The sequence below is a fragment of the Leuciscus leuciscus genome (assembly GCF_965113295.1).
Source record: "Leuciscus leuciscus genome assembly, chromosome: 21".
Taxonomy (NCBI): domain Eukaryota; kingdom Metazoa; phylum Chordata; class Actinopteri; order Cypriniformes; family Leuciscidae; genus Leuciscus; species Leuciscus leuciscus.
This window is the reverse complement of record NC_138745.1, coordinates 14,720,726-14,747,093: the sequence shown is the minus strand read 5'-3', so window position 1 is coordinate 14,747,093 and position 26,368 is coordinate 14,720,726. Positions and strand designations below refer to the sequence as shown.

At 43.9% G+C, this 26,368-nt stretch overlaps 1 protein-coding gene and 1 long non-coding RNA gene across 8 annotated transcripts in view; one reads left to right on the top strand and one right to left on the bottom strand.

Moving 5' to 3' along the window:
- plxdc1 (plexin domain containing 1) overlaps positions 1-26,368 on the bottom strand; it is a 551,383-nt gene that overhangs the window by 348,243 nt on the left and 176,772 nt on the right. The gene's annotated exons all lie outside the window — the stretch shown is intronic.
- On the top strand, positions 3,218-7,679 carry LOC309485595. 3 transcript variants are annotated; one of them, XR_014201244.1, is made up of 5 exons: positions 3,218-3,377; positions 3,619-3,646; positions 3,799-4,044; positions 4,430-4,593; positions 6,439-7,679. It is a non-coding gene; the product is annotated as an uncharacterized lncRNA (long non-coding RNA). The 3 variants fall into 3 exon arrangements; XR_014201246.1 differs by lacking the exon at positions 6,439-7,679 and adding an exon at positions 5,828-6,432; XR_014201245.1 differs by lacking the exons at positions 3,619-3,646; positions 6,439-7,679 and adding an exon at positions 5,828-6,432.

Here is a 26,368-nt window from a genome sequence, read left to right as displayed (position 1 = left end):
AAAAAAGACAATAGCCAATTCTGTCTCCATAGCTGTTTACTCAGTTATCAAAATGAATGACCAGGATAGCAGCTGTCCTCTCGCACCGTTGCTTGGCGCCAGGAGCGGTGATCGGGAACACCTGGCTGCGCAATTAGGAAATCCTAGGAAGGCTACATGGTGCGTTCTTCAGAGGACGCATAGGCTGCATCCTTGAAGTCTGCGTCCTTCGAAGGATGCAGCCTTCAACATTGGGACACAGCTAGTGATGTTACGTCTGACACCGACGCTCCGAAGCTTGCTTCAAACTCGAACGGTCCTTGCAATGAACCACTGCTTCGGAGCTTGTATCATTACGTCACTAGTCACGTGAAAATGACTTCTGAAGCAAACACACTGGTTCACTCCTGTAGTGAACCACCTTTGACAGCCCAATCCAGTGTTGACAGGTTTGAAACCTGGCGGCTGTATTTCTTATAAAAGTGAAGCCAAACCATGGCAACAGTAGTTGGTGTCAGTAGTCGGTGTCTCTAAAGCTGGTGAAATTGTTAAAAAAAAAAAAAGATATCACCTTTCACCAAAGACAAAGAAAATAATATTTCTGAATAAAAACCATACCATTTAATGAACACTTTGTCTAAGCCTTCTGCATGTACCCAAAGCACACCCTCTGCCACATTTTTTTATTATTAATTAGAGAACATATGAACATTGTTGCATAAAAATATGCATCAAAGAAAGAAACTTCAAAAACCCTCTGCTACATTATACAAGTACAACCAGTTACACAAGCACATCCTTTTCAACATACAAAAATATCAGTCCCACCAGTTAACAAGTTAAGAGTTCTGCTTCCCACAGCAAAACAAGACAAAGCTTTCACACATGATACTGCCCTGCTAAAAAAAAAAAAAAAAAACTATAGAAACCATTACCGAAATTCTATTGGATTTAATGGTTTTCATGAGAATTTTATTGGTTGTAATGGGAATTATAGTGGTCTCTGTGAGTCTCTACTGATATGTGTGGGGTTCTATTGGTGGGGGCATTAAATCCTAATGGAATATGTCCCAAACACACTACAAAAAAGAATTCTGTAGTGGTTTAAATGGTAAAAGCCAATGGTTCCTATTGGTATTTTAATAGAAACCATTAGTATTTCTGTGATGGTTTCCAACTTTTTTTAAGCTGGTCTGATCTTCTGTCCTTGTCTAAAGAAATAATTACACACACACATCATGCTTAATGTTTTATTATCAAGGTGATCCCCATACAAAAATGTAATATATGGCCATATATGTACTTATATTTTAAATAGCATGACATATATGTATACATATATTTGACTTATCTGAGAACACAATATATGCCTGCAACATATATCTATACATATATTTGACTTATCTGAGAACACAATATGACTGCAACATATATCTATACATATATTTGACTTATCTGAGAACACAATATATGCCTGCAACATATATGAACATTTATGTGTCCAAACATGTGAAGAAAATATTTGAGTTCATCCATATATGATACCATATATCTGCATATATTACAGTATAGTATTGGTTTCTTGCATATATAGACAACATTAATTATAAATATGTGACATACATATTTGTTTTCCTCATATTTAATAAATGTATGTAAACATACACTGTAACCCTTTACTGTAAATTTACAACGAATTTCTTACAGAATTGTACTGTATTTCCATAATGCAGTATTAAGCTGCAGCACATTTCTGTTTTCGTCCTGATAAATTCGTTATATAGGATCATACCATCATACTGACTGAAAAGGCATTGCATTGTGGGATTGATTTCTTTCGCGCTCAATTCAGTTCAAATGTGACGCGTCATGCGAGCAGACAGTAACGTTATGCTGCGTTCACACCAAACGCGAATCTGCGTCAAAATTCGCGCCTGCCGCGTCTAGTTATACGCGTGACCACTTTGTGTGCATTCGCGCGTCAAGAGTGAAATTGACGCGCGTAAAATCAAAAGTTTGAAGCGAAATTTACGCGCGTCAAAGGCGAAGTCAGGGGGCGAAAGTTTCTAAGCTGTTGGCGGCCATCTTTTTTAGATGTTTATCGAGCATTAGCAATAGCATTAATCGAGAGAGTACCCGCTCTTATATGATCTGAAGAGCAGAAACAGCTGCGTAGGGGACATCGTCGCTGTACTCGGGTCCACCAAAACCTCCGGAGGGTTTCAGGAGTTTCACAATTTGCTCCAGGAGGTAGGTTTGGTGGACCTAACGGTGAGGACGCTGACGAGGACAGCGTAGGCCGTATAAAGCCTCGGCCTCGAGTGGTCGCTGCCTGACGAGCCCGCGCTGTAAAGCCCGGCGCGAGGTTCACCCTCTCCCGCACCTAATCTGTCATTATTTTTGTTTGTAATAAATGGAGGCAGCCTCCAAAAGTGAAACCTGTCCTGTTATTTTTTTTGAAAAGTTTTTATACACTTAATTGTGTTTGGTGTCTTTACATTAGATTAATAAAGTTTCATATAGGCTAATCTAGAATAGAGTTGGCTATCTCTCATATTGAAATCGAGTTTTTATGTGAAAGATTTGCTTTTTTGTGCATTTTAGTCATATTACAAAATAATTTATTGAGGCCAAACATAAAATAACATTAAACTGTCAGTTCACCACGTGACAGCAGCAAGCAGGCAGGCTCCTGATTGGTTAACGCGGCGCGAATTGACGCAGAAGTTCAGATTTTTCAACTCGGGCGGCAGACGCAAATTCGCATCAAACGCGTGATGCACAAAAAGCACAATTCGCGCTTAACGCGCGAAACGCGCCAGACGCTCAATTCGCGTCTAGTTCGCGCGAATGAGGCGAATTCGCGTCTACCGCGCCGCGCTAAACGCCTCATTCGCGCCGCAAGACCTCCAGACGCGCGTAAACGCGTCTTACCATTGACTTAACACTGAAATCACTCGCGCCAGACGCATATTCGCGTTTGGTGTGAACGCAGCATAATGCTGCGTTCACACCGGACGCGAATAGCGCGTCAAATTCGCGTCTACCGCGTCTAGTTTGACGCTTGACCACATGTGTACATTCGCGTGTCAAGAGCGAGATTGACGCGCGTAAAAACAAAAGTTTGAAGCGACATTTACGCGCGTCAGAGGCGAAAGTTTCGAAACCCGTTGGCGGCCATCTTTTTTAGATGTTTATCGAGCATTAGAATTTTTTAAAGCTTTTTTGAGGTTCGGTTCGTGTTTCAAACATTAGTTGCCTGTGACGCAGCTGGACGACGTTAAAGGTAGCAGCTACCTGAAGACGGATGGAAGAATTTGTCATTGAATAATCTGCGCGGGACGATAAGTGGGATTTAGAGTTTGAGAAGATGGAGAATTGTTCAACTGAGTGATACGGTAAGCCAATATATAAGTTATTATTTATCTTTTTTTGCGTTCGCATTTCTACATTGTTTTCACGTAACGTTATTTGGTTTGATTTTGCGAACGCGGTTTACTACCGTGGCCGCGCAAGCAAGTCACTGACTCTGTTCACCTGTTTATCAAGTAACGTTAACTTCGACATTTCATATAATAGGCAACCTTTACCATGCTATTTGCATGACGTGCATTTGAGATATATTTTTTTTCGTTTTAGGCTTTGTAATCTGATGGCCATTGTTAATGTAAGTGCTTTTAAGTAGTGTTACAGTTATAGTCTATGTGGTAAAAAAAATGCTGTCAAATTCTGTCAGGTCTGTGATCGTGCTTTTGAATCGTTGTCAGAATTTTGCTAGCACATGAAAATCCATGTTCCTAATGCTGTTTTCAAATGTAGTGGGCCTATTCCTGATTGCCATCCCATGGTCCTACAACTACTCCCTAATTCAAAGAAGTTAGACGGTGTTATCCTTCAAGCAGATAAGTAGAGATTATTAAGCAAATCTCATTAATCTGTAATATGTTTTATGTTTTGGTTCTGTTGATCAAGGTTGTGCTGTCCTTTTTAAAAATTGTTTCAGGAATTTGCATCGCTGATGTCCAGCAATCTACATTTGCCAGAAAGTCCACGACTTATTTCCTGGTATGTAAACATTAAAGGGGTAGATGAAACCTAAAATGAAAAGCCATCATTTACTCACCCCACTGCAAAATATGTTTTTCTTAATTAGTGTTTTTATTTTGTTTCCAGTCCAGATATCTACAATTCTTACATGAAGAAGCATTTAATAGACACGTAAAAATTGTCTTGTTTTCTGAAAGAATAAGTCAAAATTAACTGAGTTTATGCTTAAAACAAACATAAATATGCCAGTGCATTCTAGCATTCTAACCAATTTTAATTTTTAGTTGAAAAATGTTATTCATAGAACTATGAATAGACAACTACATCGAACCACAGTGGAACCCACAGTAGTTATTTTAATTATTAATTTTTTTATTTTATTTTTTTATTTATTCCATTACAGGTCAATCTCTAAGCAACCAGTGCTGGATATTAAGTTTGGAAGGTCAAGGTGTGTGTGAAGGATCACAGCCTGACTTCATCACTGGCCTGGCAGCGCTGTTTGCCTCCTCCTATGAGTTCAGCTTGCAGTACCAGGAAGAGGCAGCACCTTGAGTTTGTTCAGAGGTTAGTCATTGGCATATTTGCCATTCATATATATATATATGACTGAATTGTGTCACTAACCTTGACTTGACAGTATTTATTATGTTGACTACTGGTATGAACAATATGGCCCTGGTTTCCATACAGGGCTTAGCTTAAGCCAGGTCTAGGCCTTAATAAAATTAAGGTATTTAAGCAGCTTTTATAATAATGTATCATAAAAAAAAAAAAAAACATTACTGGTGTGCATCTTGAGATAAAACAGTGGCAGTCATATATTTTAAGATATGTCAGTGCAAGTTGTTTTCAGTTGAAGGATTAGTGAAAATTCTGTCATTAATTACTCACCCTCATGTAGTTCCAAACCTGTAAGACCTTCGTTCATCTTCAGAACACAAATTAAGATATTTTTGATGAAATCTGAGAGGTTTCTGAACCACCCATAGACAGCAATGTCTTTGCAACTTTTAAGGCCCAGAAAGCTAGTAAAAACATTGTTTAAATAATCCATGTAACTAGTGCAACCTTAAAGGAGAACTCCGGTCAATTTTAACATTGAGCTCATTTTTTTGTAAATTTGGAGTGCTGTCAATACAGAGAACAACGACAAAAATCGGTGTTGCCTACACCGTGTTATCCTCTTTTTAAAATTTGCACCCTGTTGACTTAAATGGGGCAATGTTTAAACCTGCTTTTAGCCTCTTAATATCCTTGATGTGTCATACAAGTGCCCAGCCATGTGAGTGATTCCTTCAGCGTGAACACGGGTGAATCTGACTGCAGTAGATGTGAAAGATATCTTGTTGAAACATCTACAAATGTCCATATATAGGTGAAAATGCCCCTTGAAATCAATTTAAGGTGGCAAATATTACCCCTTAATAAAAAATGTTAATTTCTGTCAGTGCTGTAAACTGACCACTGCATAGAATATGAAAAATATGAATATCTTTGTCAGTCAGCTGTCAACAGGCCTAAACAAGCCATGGCACCAAGCACAGAAACACAATCAGTAAAATGTTATCTAATTATTATCAAGAAAACTTTGAAAATATCGATCGAGACATATTTTGTCAATATTGCACACCCCTAATGCATGGTATTAATTTTGATTTCTTCGGGTCTTAAAAAGGTCTTAAAAAGCCTTAAATTTGACTTTAAAAAATGTGCAGAAACCCTGCTTCATAATATTTAGGTTGAACCACTGTAGCTATATATTTACCAATGTTTTTACCACTTTTCTGGGCTTTGACAGTTGCAATGATATTGTTATCAATGGAAGGACAAAACTATCGTATTTCATCAAAAATATCTTCATTTGTGTCCCGAAGATGAACAAAAGTCTTGAGGTTGAGTAATAATGACAGAATTTAAATTTTTGGGTGCAAACATGCATTTTAGTCTGGTAAATCATGTTGTCATATATGCAATAAACATTGCAAGGCTTGCAATTAAGTTAAATTATTTCTGTCACAAAGGTTTGGGCTGGATTCTGGCAGTGTGTGCTCTATATAAACGGAGAGTCTAAAGACTGCCTTTCCACTGATACTCTGATGGACCTGATGAGGGGATGATATTGTTAATGAGCTGGGTGATGAGTAGACAAAAGTTGTAGAATAAAACTTTAAATCTGGCAACCCCACTTCCAAAAATGTAGTTAGTTGACAGTGTTGCATGTAAACAGACACATTGAGTTGATGTATTTTACCAGGGCAGAAAAAATATCAGTTATTGATCACAACATCCAACATTGCATTTTTTTTTTTCATGTTGTTCAGTTTTAGACAGCTTTTGTGCTTTCTCTCTTTGTCAAAATATATACACTCAGTTAATAATATTTAATTGTTGTTTTTTTCTGCCTTTTAGATGCATTCTTGACATCAATCCTGAACGTGGATCAAACACAAAGAAAGGACAAGTAACTTCAAAGAAAACTGGCCAAATTGTGCAAAACAAGAACACCACTGTAAGCCTACAGGTGTCCTCACTTCTGCAAAACCTTGCAGACTTTGAATGGGATTTCGTTTGCACTTTTATGGACTTCAAAAAAGAAACAGCATTTCACTGTCGTTATAAAGCTTGGAAGAGCCAGGACATTTTTTAATAGAACTCTTGATTGTATTCGTCTGAAAGCAGAATGTCATATAGACCTAGGATGACTTGAAGGGTGAGTAAATCATGTGCTAATTTAAATTTTTGGGTGAACTATTCCTTTAATTAAGTGCTAACTGTTACCTGTTTGTTGTTAAGTGTTAAAATTGCATTTTATGTTTAAAAAGTAATTCAGCCAACATGTTCACAGATGGCATTTTAACTAAATAAATGTTTTAAAACCCAGAACATTTTGTTTTCTTTTTCCTAGTGTGACTACTCTTATGAAACCTTAAAGTATAATATTTTAATTATGTAATAATAAAAGCAGTATTCCCTGTAAAAATACAATTTATTGCTGTCGACAAGTTTAATAATGTAAAATGTGGTATAATTGGTAATTACAGTGGAGTACTGTAAATGCTGTTTACTGTAGTAGTGTTGTAAAAATACAGTATGTGGATGGCAACCCAGCTGCCAGTATTTTACTGTAAATTTACAGTGAAAAGTTTTACAGTGTACATGCATGTGATACTGATGCATTTTTAAAGCTGTGGCATATGGTTATGGTACTTTGTGGATGTATTTGTCAAAAATGACAAAGAAAACACTGCATTATTGTATTAAAATACTATATTTGGTATTCACACAATAGACAAAATCTCCAACTATAGGCATTTAATTTCAAGGCATTCAGATATAAGATTTGTATCCCTAATATATGTGAAAGTATGTACTATACAAATAAGTACATATATGCATGTATACATATATGCGTCATATATGCATGTATACATATATGCGCCTGACATATATTTCACATTTATGTGCATATACGGGAAAATATATGGCACTTACATGAAAACGGCCATTTTTGCTATATTTTGAAATATATGTTTCATATATGTGTATGTGTTTTACATATATGAATTTTGCATATATTCTCATATATGCAGCAGACATACATGGGCACTAACATTATATATGTAATTTACATATATTGACATATATTACATTTCTGTATGAAATTCATCAGTATCTGTAAAATTCACCTACATAAATGAGTTTCACAGCACTAACACTGTTTCAGCTTTGATCGCCTCGGTAAACACGTAATAAACGGGGCGTTGACATATAAGCATTTGCATTTTATGGTTGTCAGCTTTGTTGCATTACATTTACTTCACCAGGAGATGGTGCTGCAATTTCTATCTGAATGAAGCTTCGAGTAATGAACCATTTTCGACACAATTGTATCAGAAAGCAATAATGCTTCGAAACGCTTCATTTGGCCATCACTAGACACAGCTCATGTCTCTATTGCAGGTGATGATGGCAGATGACAGATGAACCAGGCTGAAGAAGATCGGAAAAGCAGGTAAACCAGGCTGAAGAAGATCGGAAAAGCAGGTAAGTATCCGGATGACAAGAGGTGAGTCTGTGTGTCAATGTAGAGACGTGTATTGACAAGACAAGACCAAGAGTGAGTGACTGAGTGCTGAATATAAAGGTGAGCTGGTGATGGAATCCAGGTGACGGTGATTGCTACTTAGAGGAGAGTGAGTGAAGGTGTGCGCCAAGGATGATTCTGGGGAGTGTAGTGCAGAGACAGATGAGGAAGACAGACGGTGGATGTGACAGCGGTACTCCAGAGTTATGTAAGATTAATAAGGGAATTAGGATCAATATAACTCAAAGGGGATTGAATTACAGTGAATATACCGAATTAATATGCAAATTATTCAGAATTAATATTTAACACTTTATCAACTATTCGTCCACCGATAAGTTGCGATTAGGGTATTTTATCAATTCTGGACAGAATATTATCCCGTGGCCTACGGTAATAATATCATAAAATTATTATAACTGATTATAAGCAAGGTAACAAAATCTACAGTTTAAGGCAGTAACTTGTAAGCACACAGCACAAGACGCTTGTATGTAAAATCAACCAAGACTTTATTGAACTACTCTAATACACACAAACTAAACTAACGAAAACACACAAACATTTATTCAAACAGTGACAGAGAAAAGTTATGTTATTAACGGAGGGTGAGTGGAGTCCCAAATGTCTAGCGTTAGACACTATTTATTGACCGCAACCTGAGAGAATCAGGTCTACTGGCACTTTAATCTTAGTTCGTTTTCTTAATAAGATTTGCACCAGTTCAGCCAGAATTAGGAGATATTGTGTACTTGCGTTTGGATGCTCCTGAGTGTGAGCGCGTGCGTTCCCTTCTGTGACGAAGTTGCTGGAGGGAATCTCTTCGGCGCTGATTGGCTGGCAGTCGGTCGATGATGCGTTCTGAGGGACAGCACTCGATGGTGAGTGGTTGGTTGGCTTTGCCGGGTGGCACTTCGTTCGCGGGATTTCCTGGATTGCGGGTTGCTATGCAACGGAGTTTCCTCTGAGTCTGGAGCGACTCTGAGACGGTTTTCTTTGACGAAGTTCAACGAAGGATCTTACGGAAGAGTTGATGAGTTTTTTGAGTGAGCTCTTGGTGGTTTGAAGAGTATGCAAGCATACACGCTGGACAATGGAAAGGTCAGCACAAACATAAGCAAGAGCAAAAGTCACTGCAAAAGCAAGGCAAAAAGCAACGCATAGCTGCTTGTCATTGGGTTATAAGCGTGTCCATCTGACCCGTCCTTCCGAGTGCGACAGCCAATCAGATATTGTCTTGGGCGGGACCTACGCCCCGTTCTCCGGTTCTTGCATGTAATTAGCGTAATGTCCACGTGATCGCATGTGCCCAAACTCCTGAGAGTTTAGTTAAACGCTTTAATAAGCAAACTTAATAGTTTAAATATGGTGCATCCTACACACATCTACTTTATATCAAAATTCTAGAAATCATTTACCCATCAAGTAGGTACCAAAATACATATATTTCCCATAGTTGAGGTAGAAGTAAATAAGGATTTAGCTGTGATAAGTGTTTAACACACAAAATTAACTTGAGTAATATAAAGCATACATAATACAGAGAATACAGAGAATGTATGAGGCAACTTCTGGTGATTAGATCCTATAACTGAGGTAGAAAACCCTACGAATAGGCTGTAATGAAAGTTAAACACACAGAAAGAACTCCACAGGTTACATAAAACATGCATGATACTTAAGATATATGTGAGATAAATACTGGTGATCAATTCAGCTTATTGGAAGCAATTTTGAGACCGTTGTTTGTATTAAACCACAAGTGGGTTAATTTCAGTCTATTGGTTTTGGAGACAAAAATCTCTGGAATTTACGGCTGCAGAAAGGAGGTGTCCCCTGGTTTAAGGTTTGTGGTGATTCTGGGCCATGGGAATGCCTTAGCATCCTTAGTTTCCTGATAAGGCTATGGATTTATGCATTGGGGTCACCACAGGGTTTCTTGGCCATTTGGTCTTAAGTTTGGGGAACAAAGAGAAATCTTTTCCTGCTGTCCTGGCATCGCTGGTATGAGATTAGACAGGCACAAAAAGGGAAAGGGGGGTGACATCTCCTTTAGCCATCTCGGCACCATGACTGTGTTTTATGACTTACAAATGGTTCGATGGGGAATCGTTCCGAACTGTGGAATGCGGTGTTGGGTTCATCTAATGAAATGGCCTGTTCACGGATAATCCTACATATTCCCCCTTTCGATCGGTGATGTTCCAAGTGAGGACATCGGCGAGCGCTGGAGAAAATAGGCAGAGAGAGAGAGACAAGCACACATACAAACACAACACAACACTCCATCACTTAGCTGAGTTCTGGTGCAAGATTTCGCTTTTGAGAATATTGTGGGCCTATGGCGCGACAGGTTAACAATTATGATGATGATGGCTTTTTCTTGATTACCCTAGTTTTTGGTGGTGCGACGCACGGGTAGAGGTATAATCTCAATTAAATTGGTCGAGTTCTCAGATTCGGGATCTGGTTCTGCTCGCTGTTGGTTGCCAGTGTTTTTGCTCATTGAGTCTTGTTCTGCATTAACCCTTTGGTAGAGGAGGAAGGACAGGGTAAGCATTATGATGTAGCTAACAACAGTAGAGGCGCACAGAGCGGCCGACCAAGCCCGATTTATGGGAGAACTGAGTGGCGGAAGGCGAGTGTTTGCCTTTAAGGCCGTGTTGATGGGGGTCAAATTAATCAGCTGAGTTCCATCCTCCTTGATCCTTCGTTTCGACTTCGGGATCAAGGGTAAAGAAGTGCTGTTTGAAATATTTTCTAGATTTTCGAGTTGCGTTCGATGTTCATCGCCTGATAGGTGATCGAAAGCTAAATCATCGATATGGAGGATCTACGTACAACTGCATGGTTATAATTATTTAATCGGTTGCGAGAGTGCCATGGCAGGTACTTCATGGGACTCTGCAATCCACGTTTTTGAGCACAGTGGACGTAGTGAGTCAATCCTATCGTCAGGCCCTAATTGTTTAGGTGAGAGGAGTGGAGAGTAGTGTTGCTTTCGTCAACGAAAATTATGACGAAATATTGTCGTCAACGAACCGTTATCACCTGACGAAAACGAGACGAGACGAGACGTAAATGCTGGTCATGTGACGATGACTAAAATACATGTATAATGCAATATCGTTGACGAATAAAAACGAGACTAAATGTGGTTTACAAAATAAAAACTATGCTAAAATGTCTCTTCATTTTCGTTGACCAAAACGAGACGAGACGAAATGTTATAACGTCACGACGAATGAGAGAATTGTGCGTGAACCCATAGCTTTGTCGGGTTTAAATTCTGGTTTGCGATCTGGTCACCCGATTATCAGCGAATTTAACAATATTACTCCATTAGTTATTCTATTAAAATGTCTCATTGATATATTTGACACATTCATAATCATTACTTTTGCCGGTTCTTTGTGACAGCTGTTATGTGCGTTATTGGCAGCGTCTCTGGTTACGTTTCTTCATTGGTTCGCTTTTAATTAGGCCTATTATATTCGTATTCTTTACTGTGGTAAAGTAGAAAAACGCTGTAGGACAGATAGCCTACATTTGTACTTGCATGTCAAATTATTCTTGACACAGTTTGTGCTTGTTATATATTAGACATTGGGCGCGTCAAGTTTAGTTGTAAAGCGCGCTTCACACGCGCGGGTGATTTTTAGTTTCACTTTCTCTGGCAGCGCAATCTCAAACAGCCTAAATATCTCGCCCTTGTGGAGGATAAAATTCGCTCTTCAGACCAATTTACATCAAGTAGAAAACACGAAGTTATTATTTAAAGAGATCGATGGTCTCTTTCCTGCTCGTGTCCCACATCCCTCTCAGAGAGCAGAGTGGTAGGCTATATCACGCGTCTTTGTGTGGAAATATAAAACGAGTTTTAATTTTTTTTAAATAACCCCACCACCACCGGTAGTTGGTCCATTACCACCGCGGTGTTAAAAAAAAACTGCCACCGTCACAGCCCTAAATTTACTAAATATAATAAGATAACCTTGTTTGAAATTTTATATTGACTGGGTTAAATAGAATTGCATTACTAAAAAGAGACTAAAATACAATTTTCATTGACTAAAACTAGACTAAAATGTCATCAGTTTTCGTCGACTAAAACTAGACTAAAATGTCATCAGTTTTCGTCGACTAAAACTAGACTAAAATGTCATCAGTTTTCGTCGACTAAAACTAGACTAAAATGTCATCAGTTTTCGTCGACTAAAACTAGACTAGACTAAAAAGAGTATGAACGTGACTAAAACTAATAAAAACTAAAACGACAGCTTGACACAAAGACTAGACTAAAACTAAAATTAAAACAGGCTGCCAAAAACAACACTAGTGGAGAGAGGAGTGGAAGAGAAGGAATGAAGTATAGAAAGTGAGCATTAGTAATGACACCGGTGGGATACTAATTACTTCTTGTTAGTGGGGCAATCTCAAAAGAGTGGGTGTATATCATTTGAACAACTCTGAGTAAGGTGTTTATGAAGACAATTAAGTGTTTCATTAAATGGGGTGTAGTGTGTGGTGAAATTGATCTGTGTCAGTCACTTTTGGTTTCCCCCTTTTCTTGTCTGTTGGAGCCCAAGTGCCTTATTATCTGGTTTCTGTGGACCCAACGTAGGACTGGCTCATTGCGCTTTTGGCTCATCTTGATTCGAAATGCGACAGGTGAGAGCTTGTCCACGATTTCATGGGGTCTTGTCCAGCGAGGCAGGAACTTTTTTGACAGGCGACGGGGACCCGATTGTTGTGACTGCACAAAACTGTAGTACAACACTTTGTCTCCGATGTTGAGTTCTTGGTGAGAGGCCTTCTGGTCGTAATAGGCTTTGCGTCCTTCTGCACTTTTCTGTAGTTGTTGTTGCGTAAAGGCAAAGGTGGTTCTTAGATGGTGATGCAACTCTTCAAGATACTGGTGGGTGGTATATGCCGTGATAAGGCTCATGTCACCTGGCTGGTAGAGCAGGTGGAGCGGCAGTGTCATTTGCCGTCCCGTCATTAGCTCAAAGGGTGGCACCCCGGTGGACTTGTTAGGAGTTGCTCTGATAGCCATTAGCACTAGCGGGAGCTTGATATCCCAATCCTTTTGGTTTGCAGACACATACTTCTTTAGCATGCTGACCACGGTTCGGTTGGAACGCTCCACTTGCCCAGAGGCGATAGGGTGGAGGCTGATGTGCAACTTGGCCTGTATGCCCAGGAGTTTCCAGACTTCCTGCATGATTTCGGCAGTGAAATGTGTTCCGCGGTCAGAGTTGACTTTCAGCGGCAGTCCAAATCTTGAAAAGATATGGTTCATTAGGAGGCAGGCCGTGGTTTGAGCTGTATCATTGGGAGCGGGAAGGCACTCTACCCATTTGGTAAATTCACAGACGACGGTGAGGAAATATTTGTTACCCCTTGTTGACCTTGGTTGGGGTCCGACCCAGTCGATTTGGAGGTCCGGCCATGGGAAGGACATTCCTTTTCGCTGTAGTGGTGCTCTGTGGTTCGGGTTCGCAGGTTGGAATTGGCAACACACCAGGCACCCTTTTACATACTCTACTACATCTTGCTGCATGCCAGGCCAGTATGCCACTTGTCTTAGCGTTTCGTAAGTGGCTTTAGCGCCGTGGTGTCCGGCACATGGTGCATCGTGGGAATGTGTGAGCATCACCCCCCTTTGACACTGAGGGACAACAAGTTTGGGCGTAGTGAGTACAGGGGCATATACCAGTATGCCATGTTTTAGATGTAGCATGTGCTGGAGTGCATTAAGATGCCGGAGGTCAGAGGAAGTAGCAAGGTCAGAGGTGGTTATGGGGTTTGATTGTGGGTCAGAGAGGTGATTAACCATAGTTTGGATGGCTGCATCCGAAGTTTGGAGAGTTATAATGTCGTCATTGGAAATTTGGGGTGAGATGCCGATTTGGGAGGAGGCGGGGTAGTGCACGGCTTGTGCGTGCTGGTGGCGTGTAATGACAGAAACACATGGGCTGGGTGGGAGGGGTTTAAAAGTCCAAGGATCGCCATGTAGCCATCCTTTGTGAAGTCCCTGCCGGTCAGTGTCATTGTGGAGGGCGTCTGCCTCGTTCAGAATTTGTTGGAGCTGAGCGTTGAACCCTGCATACGGCTCTTCCACTGTAGGGTCGTCGGAGAGGCCCTTGACTGTGGTGATTACCGGTTCGTTTGGTTCTGTCACAGGTTGTGTTGAGATGGTGTACACCGCGAGGTGTGCGTCATCCGTAAGTTCTGATCTGCAGACGTTTTCTTGGGACACTGGCAGGATGGAGGTGATGGCAATGGTTTTGAGGGGTGCTGTGAAAACTCTGTGGTCAATGCTTTCTTCTGGCAGTAACTGGGCTGGTATGGGGCCTATGACAGGTACAGAGAGCTCAAAGTCATGGAATGTTTGGCTGATGAGTCATCCCAGGTGACTTGCTCTGGGATCTTGATGTCGTTGGCAGTACAGTTGTTGAACAGTACATATACAGCACGAGATGACACTTCCATGAGAGGTGTGGCTTCTAGAGTTAGTCCCAGTTTTAAGCAGTTACGGGAAGGCTCGAAGAAGCCCAGATTGTGGTTAAGGTTTTGGCCAGGTCGCATGTTGAGGCGGACACTGACACTCTTGGTGTAGGCAGGTATCGTGACCTCCTGTTCATTGGTCGTGGCACATACCTCTGGTATGGTTTGCCCAGATTGGAGATTCTTGAGGTTGACTGAAGTTCTTATTTGGCGAGACAAGGGAGCCAATATAACTTAGTTCAAAGTGTCCATGTAGGCATTGAGTCTGACCATAATGTCTGCTCCAATGTAGATATCGTGTGGCAGGTCGGGGACAACGAGGAAGTAATGACTCAGGTGTCTGTCGTTCCAGCGCATGTCTAAGGCACAGACAGTCTTAGAGGTAATCATGGTCAAGGAGCATGGATTCAGAGGGAAGCGGTTATGCTTGGTCGCATGTGGCAGTTCAGGCTTGTCTTTCTTTAAGGCTCTGAAGAGCTTCAGGCTGATGGCCGAGTTTTCTGCCCATAGGGCTAGCACAGCATCAGGTACTGTCATGCCTTGAATGTCTATAGCTGTCATCAGTCGAAAGCCATTTGAGTCTGGTTCTGTGGTTTTGAATGCGCACAGAAGATAAGTTTGACTCTTGCCATGTGGCACCAAGTTTGAGTCTTGCCTTGGTCTTGGGCTTGAGTTTTCGCTCAGTGAGCTGGAACCAGTGTCTGTGACTTGACACTGCACTTCTGTGGTGCATCGTGAGTGAAAGGGAAGGGGCTCCCGAACTTGGGCCCATATCTTTAGGTGCTTAAAGTCTATTAAGGGCTCAAAGCGATTCAGCAGGTCTTTGCCGATGAGAAGGGGGTATGTGTCCAACGGCGAGATGTACACAGGGTGTATAAGGCTCATTGGTCTGACGGTCAGGTGGATTGGGGCCACCTGCTTCAACCACAGTCCCATGTGAGAATAGGCTTGAACGTTGAGTGCACACTTTTGAAGTCTGAGGGTTCCACTGGTTCTTTCTTGAATTTCTTCTAAGAGCTGAGTGGACATTAGGGTGATGTCGGCTCCCGTGTCTACTAGGGCCTCTAGTTTGACATGGTGTTCTAGCGTGATGGAGAGATAGAACTTCCTTGCCACACCTTTCTCGATGAGGTCGCCCAGAAGTTGAGGAACTGGAGTTTGGGTTGAGACAGGTAGAGTGTTGTGGTTTGTTTGCTGTTGCTCGCAGGGGTGACAGACAACCAAGATGGCGCTTTCTGGTACTTGAGTGGTTCCATCCTCCTCTGGTTGTTGGAGGTTTCCGTGGTATGAGTTGACATGTGTCGGATCAGGTTCTGAATCTGTTGCTAGGCATTCAGGTTCAGTCTCTTGTTTCTTTGACAATGGTGTTATGGCAGCTTTACTTGTAGTGTTTTGAGGGTGGTGAGTGTGAGAGAGGTGATTATTGCTCTGGTTGATGTGTGCCAGGTGGTTAGTCACGCTGAATCTGACTTGTCTTTCTTTTCCCATTTCCTGTCCTCTTCATTGCGTTTGAAGAATTCTTTCATGAACATCTGCATCATTTCTTGTGAACTGATACCTGGTGCAGTCTGTTGTTCTTGTGTGGATTCAGTGTGGGGTTGGTCTGATTGATGCCTGGGTGGATTTCGTCGTCGACCCCTTGGGCTAGTTGTTCCTGTGGGCGTGTGTCGCTTTCCTTTAGACGTCCAGTTGGCCTCCCATGAACCTTTTCCTCTTGAGTTTCCATACGACCGTGTCTGGTTCCATGAATTATCCCAGCGGTTTTCGTGCGGCCTTGACTGGTCCCATGATTTCTCCCAGTGGTGTCCATGCGTGTGTGGCGGGTCTCGTTGCTTGTGCCAGTGATTGTTTGGTTGTTTGGGTCTGACACTGACATGAGAGTCCAGTTCTTTTCTGAAGGAGGATTGTCTTTGTTCTTTAGGTGGCAGCTTGGTGCTTTCGTGATGCTGGGTGCCCTCTAGGGCTAATCCTTGATGTTGAGTATTGAAATCACAAACTGCTGGTGGTTTGGTTCCCTTTTCTGAGGCCATCTTTTGTTTGCCATAGGCTTTGTGGGCCAAATCCCTCAACTGTTGTGTAGTCATTGTGCGAGGGCAGGCCATGACGCCTAGGTGGTGGCTTACTCCAGGGTAGAGGTTTCTCAGGAAGAGGGTTTTAAAGTTTAAGTCCTCCTCCAGGTCGGGTTCATTGCGTGCACCAAAGTACGCTCGTCTGAGTCTGTTGTAAAAGGCTTGGGGTGTCTCATGCCGGCCTTGTTTGGTTTCTAGGGCGGCCACCAGTCCTTGGTCTGCCTCTGGGTCTGCAAATTCTTTAATTAGGGCTTCTTGGAGGAGGTGGAAGTCTGACTTGGTGTGTGTAGGCTGTCTATCCAAGAAACTTCGCACCTCAGGACTGGATGTTGTTCGAAGCAAATAGAGTCTGTCTCTGTCTGTCACATTGGATCTCATTTCCAAGTGGAATTCGATATCTTGCAGGTAGGCCTGGACATCTTGACTTCCTGCCACATTTGGGGTGAATTTGTTGATGTTCCCGGCCAGTTTGTCAAGGTCTTTGAGTTCCAGGCCATGTGCAGCTTCATAGTCGGTTCGGAGAGACCCCCTTCTTTTGTCAGCAGGGTAGCGCTCCTCCACGACAGCTGGATAGGGCTTTGGTGGTGATTCTTCACTTTTTCTTTGATGTGGCAGTCCCAGGATAGGGGACGCAGCTCTGCTGGGCAGGGGTGAGACCAGAGGACGCCTTGTCCTGGTTGGCTCAGGGTGCAGCTCATAAGCATGCTTGAGTTCCTCTCTGATTGAGTCAGATTCTTCTTTTACATAGTCGAGCTGTTGAGTCAAGCCGCTGATCTGATTTCGTGACCTTTCAAGATGGTTTTCAAGGGCCTTTATTCGGCTGTTCTTGTCTCTGAAGTCAGCCTTGGCTTTTTCCAGTAGCTGCTCTGCATACTGTAACTTGTTGGCCAGATCATCTTGGGCAGCCTTAGCTTGTTCTAATTCTTGGCTGGTGGTTGTCAATGTTTCTTGAAGCCTTTTGATTTCCTCTTTGGCGCCTGGCTCCACCTCATCGGACCCTTCCTGTTGGTCCTGTGCTTCCTGTTCTAACTGGTTGATGCGTTGTTTTGCGCGAGTCAGCTCCTCTTGGAGGTGAGCTTCTCATCGCTCAGTTTGAGTGAGGCTATCAGCGTGTGACTCAGGGAGCCAGTGATCTTTGCAATTTCTTTGTGGTTGTAGCTGCGGGTTGGATCCTTTGTCGTGATGTCAGAGATGTTGGCATCCAGTTGTTCTTGCGTGTGCTGTCTTAGGTTGTCGGCAGCCTGGGGCAAGAGGCTGCCTGTCACGACACTTAACCAGTTCTCTAAGTCTTCCCAGTGGGTGGTGTGATCATCAGTGCGAGACATGTTGGCACACGGTAGGGAAACCTGGAAAAGAGACTGGCACAGATCTGTGAAAGTGTGTGTGAGCTAAGTATGTGATGTGTGGTTAAGTGTGGTTTGCTGGAACTGTGGGCCTCCTTTGACGTGTACTGCTACTCGTAGTCTCTGTGGGAGAAAATAGTGCATACAGCTTGGAGGACACAGCTGAGAAGAGGGAGAGTGAGCAAAGACCAGACAAAGCAAGGTGATATTCAAAGATAGCAGGTAGCAATCAGAGCTGTGAAACAAAGAACTAAAAATAAAATAATAGTAATATTCTCAAGGAAGGGAAGAATTTTTTTTTTTGTAAATAATTCAATAGAGATGCTTCAATGAAGATCAAATTGAAAGGTACCTGGAATCTCTTAATTCCGTGTATTATTGTTGTTATATCTTCTTCCTGGTAGAAAGAAAGTGTTAACGACAATAATCGTGCTCCTTCTTATAGGATTGACACCACACACCTGTTACGTGCTCTTTTTTTCTTTTTTTTGGAATGCGTTAAGTGAGCGGTGGTCGTTTATTGTTCCTCCTATCAATTTATTTGGCTTAGACCGTATAGGATGCCAACATTTTAGAGGGTAGCGTGCGGTGCACGGAGGGTGAATTCACACGATTCACGAATTCAGAATGTTTGCGAACAGTTTCTTTTGAAAACTTCCTGTAATTACTGATTGATTCTCACAGGTTCAGTTCCAGAAATATCATGGGTAGAAGAGAGAAGAGCAGAAAAGACAAGGAAGGAGTTAAATGCAAGTGAGGGAAGGGATACTGACTCAATTAGCATGTGGATCGTAAATGTAAACAATAAAACAGTAAATAAATAAAGTAAGATAAAGGAATAAAAATAAATGAGAAAAATAAAATAATACAAAAGTAAAGAAAAATAGAATGGCTGATCTAATTGGTAACTGGTTTACTTAAACTTTGAAGGTCAAGATTTCCTATTACACAATTGAAGAGCTATTACCAATGTAATGCTTAGGGTATTGGTGATTACGATTCGATTTAACTCTAGTTAATTGTAGATTCGTCACAAATTAAATATTTCTGAGTCAATATTCCTTTAATGGGAAGAGGGAGGTGAATAAGAGTAAAACATAAGATGGGAATGTTCACAGATTGTTAGAGTGGAGATGTGAAAAGGTTAAATCATTTCAACACTGCTACAAAACACACTGCATCCAGCTTCAGCGAGCCACAACAATGCTTGCGCTAACCTACGAGGCTAATGGCTTTAGCATAGACTTCCGTGAATACCTGAGTTGTTTACAACAGTGCGCGCATGCGCACTTGAGGGTCACGCCGAAAATCTTTTAAGACTTCCGTGTCACGGCTGTTACTATGGTGACGCACAGCAATACAGTTCAAGACGCACGTGGGTATGTCTGTGTGCAGACAAAGTTCAAAACATTACATGAAATGGTGGCGCATTTCAGTATTACACAAACAATGGGGCGCTTATTCTTTACAATATAGCGCTCAATAAATCTCAGCTCTTTGTGAGTGAGGAAAAATATCTCGGCGGATCGGAATTCTTTGTGTCAGTTTCTGTGGACACGCAATACAGCATGCAGGATTTACTGCATCAATTTACTTGATCAAGATTTAACAAAACTCCCATTCAAATCAGACTCGGACACGTAGTGTTTCACGAGTAACAGTATCTACTTCACCAAGTGAGTCGATACAAACAGGTACATTAGTTAGCTTCTCTAATGTCAACCTAGGGAGACAGCTTAGTTGATTTAACATTGGAACACGCACTAATTAATCAATCTAGCTATAACAAGGCCTTTTAGGAAGAAAGTGAGGAACCCGCTCACTTCTGTCCTGGTGCGCTGTAAGGCGACTTCCTTTCGTCTCAACAGGCAATCTTAAATTCGTTTACTGCAGTTTCAACAATAACAACAAAACACTTATACAAACTAAACGTGAGTTTAGATTTCCATTCATTCGCACAACGCCCTGTTATGCGCTCTTAACGTTACACATCAACAATACAATACTCGTTTTCCTGTGTCTCTAATCTATCTTTCCGGACCAATAGATGAGATACAATCACAAATGACTTGTTTTGTGCTTACAAATTAGTTTAAACTGCCCAAAATTTCTCCACCATAAATGTAAGATTAATAAGTGAATTAGGATCAATATAACTCAAAGGGGATTGAATTACAGTGAATATACCGACTTAATATGCAAATTATTCAGAATTAATATTTAACACTTTATCAACTATTCGTCCACCGATAAATTGAGATTAGGGTATTTTATCAATTCTGGACAGAATATTATCCCGTGGCCTACGGTAATAATATCATAAAATTAGTATAACTGATTATGAGCAAGGTAACAAAATCTACAGTTTAAGGCAGTAACTTGTAAGCACACAGCACAAGACGCTTGTATGTAAAATCAACCAAGACTTTATTGAACTACTCCAGGGATTTCCTGGATTGCGGGTTGCTATGCAACGGAGTTTCCTCCGAGTCTGGAGCGACTCTGAGACGGTTTTCTTTGACGAAGTTCAACGAAGGATCTTACGGAAGAGTTGATGAGTTTTGAGTGAGCTCTTGGTGGTTTGAAGAGTATGCAAGCATACACGCTGGACGATGGAAAGGTCAGCACAAACATTAGCAAGAGCAAAAGTCACTGCAAAAGCAAGGCAAAAAGCAATGCATAGCTGCTTGTCATTGGGTTATAAGCGTGTCCATCTGACCCGTCCTTCCGAGTGCGACAGCCAATCAGATATTGTCTTGGGCGGGACCTACGCCCCGTTCTCCGGTTCTTGCATGTAATTAGTGTAATGTCCACGTGATCGCATGTGTCCAAACTCCTGAGAGTTCCCTTTCGAAAGGGAACTCGCACTGCGTCGAATGACGCTTTGGGGAACGCCTCAGGCGTGACAGGTGTCTGAAATCACTATCAAATCACAGCAATCATAATGACCGGCGACAGCCCGTGAATCATTAACGTGAATGATTAACGTGCGACCTGCAAGTATAAAAGGGCGCCTTGCAAACATGACAAACATCTTTTCGTCTTCAGGGACTGTCTGTTGGTTATCGCTGGAAAAAAGTCGGCAAAGAAAAGAGTATGAAACGCACGGAGAAGGCTGAAAGCTTCAGGAAGTGTGCAGATCCGTGCCCAAGGTATTTGACGCCGGGTGATACACACGAACTGTGCGTTCTCTGTCTGGGCAAAGAGCACGCACAGGCGGCTCTTGAGGGAGCCGTCTGTGCAAACTGTGAGCGTTTTGCTTTGAAAACGCTCCGCTCTTGTCTAGCCCTCTTCTCGAGTGAGGAGGGCTTACCATCTTTACCTCGTGGCTCAGGTCCCGCTCGCGCTGAGGCAGAGCGGCGACTCGCGTCATGGGGTTCCCAGAGGGATCTCGCCGATCGCCTTGAGAGGGGTGTTAACCTCTCAGATGATTCGGCGGATGACGAGGGTGAGTTGCAGGTGGATGACGAAGAGGATTTTTCTCCGACTATTCCTGCAACAGGTGCTCTTCAGGACGGGCAGGTGATGGATGATGAGGAGGTCATTCAGGTGGACCCTGAACCCTCTCAGCCACCCTGCCCCGTGAATGCTGAGCTGCTGGATGTAATGGAACGCGCCACTGACAGGTTGCAACTGCCATGGCTGCGCGTTAGGAGAGAAGTTGCCCGTGGCAGGCTGGACGATCGATTTCTCCTCGGCCATAGACCACCAGCTCAGGCGAGCCTTCCATTTCTTCCCGATCTCCATACAGAGATCGAGAGGGCATGGAAGAAACCATACTCTGCTCGGATCCACCGACATCAGCGGGCTAGTTTCGCTGATGTTGAGGGGATCGGCGAGTATGGGTATGTGTCGATGCCGCCCATTGACGAGACGTTTGCGAACCATCTCGTGTCTGGGCGGGCGTCGACGCTGAGTGCTCCAGCCCTGCCATCCAGACCGCTCAAGACCACAGCGGGTCTGAATGGCAGAGCATACACGGCAGCGGGTCAGGCCGGTGCTGCCCTGCACACTATGGCAGTGTTGCAGGCGTACCAGGCCGACCTGCTGGGGGATCTCGACCAGGGGGCAGGGCTGTCCCCTGAGGCGGTGGCTGAGCTGCGCCGCACCACAGATCTTGCTCTCGGGGCCACTAAACATACTGCCGCTTCGATCGGTCGTTCGATGGCGGCAATGGTGGCCACGGAGAGGCATCTGTGGTTGAACCTGGCTGGCATCGGGGAGAAAGAGAAGGCCTTTCTCCTTGATGCACCGGTTTCGCCCTCTGAACTTTTTGACACCTCCGTGGAGGCGGTGGTCGGAAAGTTCAGGGAGGCGAAGGCGCGCTCAGCGGCATTTAGGACCTGTATACCCCTGAGATCCGGGTCCGAGCCCAGAGAGGCGGGAGAGCCTGGCCCTTCACGACCTGAGGGCCGTAGACAGGGCCAGAGAGCTAGTGTCGCCTCTCGTGCACCCCTTCCATGTAGGAGCAGGTCACAGAGGAGGCGTGACTCCCGCAGGAAAAAGAAGGATCTGAGGGAGGTGATCCAGTACAAACGATCACAGCGTTAGTGATGGATCATCTCCTGGAGGGCGGTACAATCCCAGCCTCTCCTCTTTTTCCCGACTCCCCAGGCGTTTCTTACACCAGGCCTGGGGCTGGGCCTATGATGAGAACAAAGTTCTGATGGCCCGCCTCGGCTTGGTTGGTGAGAGCGCCTCTTTTCAGGCATGTAAGGTGATGGACCCCAGGTTCATAAAGAACTCTCTGGCGAGTCTTCACTCCGCACGCCGCAGGTGAACTGGTTGGTTTTTAAACAAATTTCTGCGTGTATACTAACACTGATTTGTATTTCTCCACAGACCTTGTTCCCTGTATAGATCTAGGGGGTCATTCCTAGAGGAGCAATGAGGTAAGGTATTGGACTTCAGGGCCCTGAAGCCTCCCCTCAGCTTGTGGCTAGAACGATTTAGGGAGAAGCTCAAAAAAGATTTGGCTCCCATGTTGAGTATGTGATGGCCTTCCTGTCATAACATTTGATATGCGTGGTGGGCCACCACTCATTTCTATGTAGCCTCAGGGCTTTTAGCCACCCAGGGGTAGAGTAGTTGGTCTTCCAAAAAAAAAAAAAAAAAAGAGCTTTTTTGCTTTAGGTTTAGACTGACGCTGGCGCTTCAGATAGATCTTATGTCCTACCTATCGGTTTGTGACATTGGTATCCTGAGTACTTCGCTCCCCTGAGCTCTAAGGTTTCAGTAGGTTGAGTGTTTCACAGCCTCTCAATCTTGTAGGCTGTGGCTCCTCCGAGCCCTCACCCGGGCCGCCTCTGTAGCTGGCCTAGGCTATGCTAGGGGTATTGGAGGCGTTCTGCTAAGTATAGCTGCCGCACTCATCAGGTGTTAGGCTTCCTCCCCTTTATTTCAGCCTCCTCCCTTAAATGGGAGTTGTTGGCCAAGGCCCGCCCCTTTCACTGCATTCAGGGGTGATAGAGTAATGCAGGGTGGTAGTTGAGGTATGATCCTTCAGGCAGGGTTAGGCTGTCTTTCGCTCTGCGATGTGATAGTTTGCCAGACCCTGCCGAACAGAGCTACTTATTATTAGGCCTCTAGAGCTGGCTCCACTCAGCCCGTTGAGCTGAACCGCTCGAACGATGGGTGAAAGTTGGTTGGCTTGCAAGCAAGTCCCCGCTCCCCTAGGCTGGGCACAGGACAAATCCCTGTCACCCTTTGGAGCCACTTGCAGGCCCGCTCCCTGTCTAACATTTCAGGGGCATATGGTGTTACTCCCCTGCTAACTCAGGGTAGTTTTGAGTAGTCCATTCTCAGCTCTGTATTATCTACCTCACACCACGATAGCTCCGGTTGAGCAGGGAGTTCTAACTGCATTTCATTCCGGTCTTTTGAACTCCGCTCCCTTGAAGCCAGAGCATTGCCATGAGCTGACGCCCATGCATATAGTAGGTAGGCCCTTAAAATGGGGACTCCACAAGGCAGAGTGGCGTATGTTGTACTCCCCTGCTATAAGGGTATTGCTTTTTGCTGAGTACACTGCCTTTGGCAATGTGATTTAGGTACCAGGATGCTTTCTGCCACGAAGGCTGCATGGTTAGGTAGTAGGCCCCAGCAGGCCTCCTTGACCGGGTAGCCCCAAAAAGGGCTCCTAGGCCAGCTCACCTTTGTTGGTTGGCCCTGTTAGTTCTGGCGGAAGGCTCGCTGCCGAGTAGTAGGCCTTAACAGGCCTCCTCGGAGGTGGGTCCCAACATTGTGGAACATACATTAAGGGAAAAAACTATAGATACGTTTTTTAATTCGGTATGCTTCCAGCAGTGTTCGTTAAAGTAGCAGAATAGACTCGTTATCAGTTAGGCGAGTCCCCAGCAGTAGTCACCATGTAGCCCAGTCTGGCAGGCCTTAGCAGGCCGCCTTGGGACTGTAAGCACCCGGATTTAGGGCTCTTAGTATCCAGCTGTTAGACTGTTTTCAGGTAGTAGGCCTCTTCAGGCCTCCCTGAAGGAGGTCTCCCTGAGGGTTAATTCCCACATACTGTGGTTACTAGGTGGCAGGCCCCACAGGCCCCCCTGGAATTGAATTCCCGTTTTTGAACTATTATATGAGCTTTTAGGCCTCACCAGGCCTCCCTGAAGTTGAGCTCCCTCATGTCTTGGCTGTCAGATAGTAGAACGAGCTCCCGCACACTGTGAGTTTCCAGGTATGGTGTTATCAGGTTGCAGGCCTCACCAGGCCTCCCTGAAGGTGTGCTTCCACATATTATGACTATCAGGTAGTAGGCCTTACCAGGCCTCCCTGAAAGTGAGCTCCCTCATGTCATGGTTGTCAGGTAGTTGGCCTCACTAGGCCTCCCTGAAGTTGAGTTCCAACTTACTTTAAGTTTCCACTTAAGGTGGTTATCTGGTAACAGGTAGTAGGCCTCTCTAGGCCTCTCTGTAGGTGAACTCCCACATATGTGGTTATCAGATAGTAGGCTTCACCAGGCCTCTCTGAAGGTGAGCTCCCACATACTGTGGCTGTCAGGTAGTAGGCCTCTCCAGGTCTCCCTGAGAGTAGTTTCACAGTGGTGCTGGGTTTTGTAAGCTAGTGGCCGCTTACTATCAGTTTAGCAGTCCTTATCAGGCAGCTACCGTAGGTGAGCTTGTGCCCTGGCTCGACTCAAGTTTTTATTCTCTGCTACGGGTTCCCTCCTGGAACCTCTTTATCCTGCTACAGCCTGGTTGCCTATCAGGTAGATTTTATGCTCCCCTCTCTGAGGGTCATTATGAGTATGTGGTCTCCTGAGTCTGGTCAGTCGGTCGTAGGCCTCTCATGAGGCCTCCCAGATAGATCAGTCCTTAGGCCCTCACAGGCCTCCTCAGTGTTTTAAAACACAAACACTGGGTCGATCCAGGGATCGAGTAGAGAAACTCCCCTCGCTGGCAAGGGTTGTTAAGCACTATGCTGAGTCATACTCTCCAGGATATCCCGTCTCTGAGATCCGGGCCGAGTGGTTCACTGCCTGCTTCGCAGTTCCTCGGGTTGGATGCCTTCTTAAAGGCGAGTGTCCAGAGGCTCTGTCTTCAGACAGACAGGAAGTGGCCAGACTGTAGTGTCTTATGTTGTGACACCAGGTCAGGCCTGCCTGGTGGCATTTCAGGTGGCACGTTCCCCTGAATAGTGACTGGCTGAGGTTCCCTTGGGTTCCCTAGCCACATTCCCTAGAAAGGACCCCTTCTAAGATTGAAGTTGTGGTCCTAGGCCCTGGAGCAGGCCCAGGTAGCCCTTTCACTAAACTATGTTTATGGAGGTTTTCTGTGGTATCATATAGCTTGGGCTATGACCGTAGGGAGTGCTGTCACTGACAGCCCAGTGTGACCTGAGGGTGAGTGGTTCTAGCGTTTCATTTGAATTTGCTAGTTCTGACAGTTGTCACTGCCGCCTGGCAGGCACTCCCCTTAGAATGGTGGCGTTGGTATATCGTTCCCCAAAGCGTCATTCGACGCAGTGCGAGTTCCCTTTCGAAAGGGAACGTCTCAGGTTACGACTGTAACCTATGTTCCCTGAGAACAGGTAACGAGACACTGCGTCTCCTTGCCATGCCTCGGGGCCTGCCTACCAAACAGTCCCTTCAGACGATAAGGTGTTTGTCATGTTTGCAAGGCGCCCTTTTATACTTGCAGGTCGCACGTTAATCATTCACGTTAATGATTCACGGGCTGTCGCCGGTCATTATGATTGCCGTGATTTGATAGTGATTTCAGACACCTGTCACGCCTGAGGCGTTCCCCAAAGCGTCATTCGACGCAGTGTCTCGTTCCCTGTTCTCAGGGAACATAGGTTACTGTCGTAACCTGAGACGTTTA